The following is a 1438-nucleotide window of genomic DNA, read 5'->3' as shown; positions in this document are numbered from 1 at the left end:
AGCCTCCAAGGAAACAGAATGTCCACATGAGGAGGAGGGAGTATCAGAAACTTTGATCTCACTGCCTGCTTTCCTTTTGTGCTTGATGGTTTTCACAGCGTATCATCAGCTGTTGACACATGGGAGGATTTGTCCCTGCCTACGCAAAGTCTTTCTTTGCCTTGCGACATTCGGGGGATGGATGGAGATGAGTGAGGCCGGAGACCATGTGGCCTTGGCATTTGGCACACACAGACCGCCACCCTCAGACTTCAAAGCAAATGGAGCAAACTGGTCCTGTGCACCAAATTCAGCGCTGACCCCTGTTTTGCTAGACCTATAAGGTTTTAATTTTATTTTAGTTACTGGAAGACTTTTAAAAATCAGGAGAATTGGGGGAAAGGGGTGGAATCTGACTTTCTGGTTTCTCTTAAAAAAATCAGCATCACTCGATCCCCAGGCCTGCTGAGCAACCGTTAGCTGAAGCTAAGAGTAGCTGCTCTCTTTGGCAGCCTACACATCCCACTTTGCCACAGCCTATACCGTGCCCTCTTGTCACGCTTCACCTAAACATATTCTCTCTTGGCCTCAATCCACCTGTCTCTGTCCTCTCCTTGACTGGCACCTGGAGGGACAGAAGATCCCAGGGAATTTGCAAAGAATTTTGGCCCTCATAATCCAGGGAATGAGGCTTTGAATGTATTGTGTCTTCCTCTTAAGCATCAGGGAGACCCTCAAGATCTAATAGAAACATTTTATGTTTTTCATTATTTGCGCACTTAGTGTGTATTGAGATTTCTACATAATTTTCATGTTAAATTTTTATAATAATTCTGAGATGGATGTTGTGAGTCCCATTTTGTGGATAAGAAAAGTGATGCTCAGAAAGGTTGACATCTAAATGAAGGGCTGGGGATATAGCTCAGTTGGTAGAGTGCTTGCCTCATATGCACAAGGCCTTGGGTTCAATCCCCAGCACCACAAAACTTTAAAAAATAGAAAATAAAAAAGAAAGGTTGATACACTTTCCCAGGTTCACATGGGAGGCCAGTGGCAAAATTGGGACTTAAGCATGCATCTGGCAGACCCTAGTGTTGCTAAGCCCCCGGCTACAGGCTTAACTTCATGTATGTGCACTTATGGGCTGCAAGATGGTAAACCCCCATAGATTACAATACACTAACCCCATCATCTGAAACTAGTTGAAAAGAAAGATAAAAACATCAATCAGGAGCTGGGTGCATTGGTGTACCCCTGTAATCCCAGCGCCTTGGGAGGCTGAGGCAGGAGGATCACAAGTTCAAAGCCAGCCTCAGCAAAAGTGAGGCACTAAGCAACTCAGTGAGACCCTGTCTCTAAATAAAATACAAAATTGGGCTGGGGACGATGGCTAAGTGGTCGAGTGCCCTTGAGTTCAATCCCCAGTGTACTCTGCCCCACCAAAAAAAAAAAAAAAAAA

This window comes from Marmota marmota, unplaced genomic scaffold (assembly GCF_001458135.2).
Source record: "Marmota marmota marmota unplaced genomic scaffold, marMar, whole genome shotgun sequence".
NCBI classification, from domain to species: Eukaryota; Metazoa; Chordata; class Mammalia; order Rodentia; family Sciuridae; genus Marmota; species Marmota marmota.
This window is presented reverse-complemented; position numbering follows the sequence as displayed.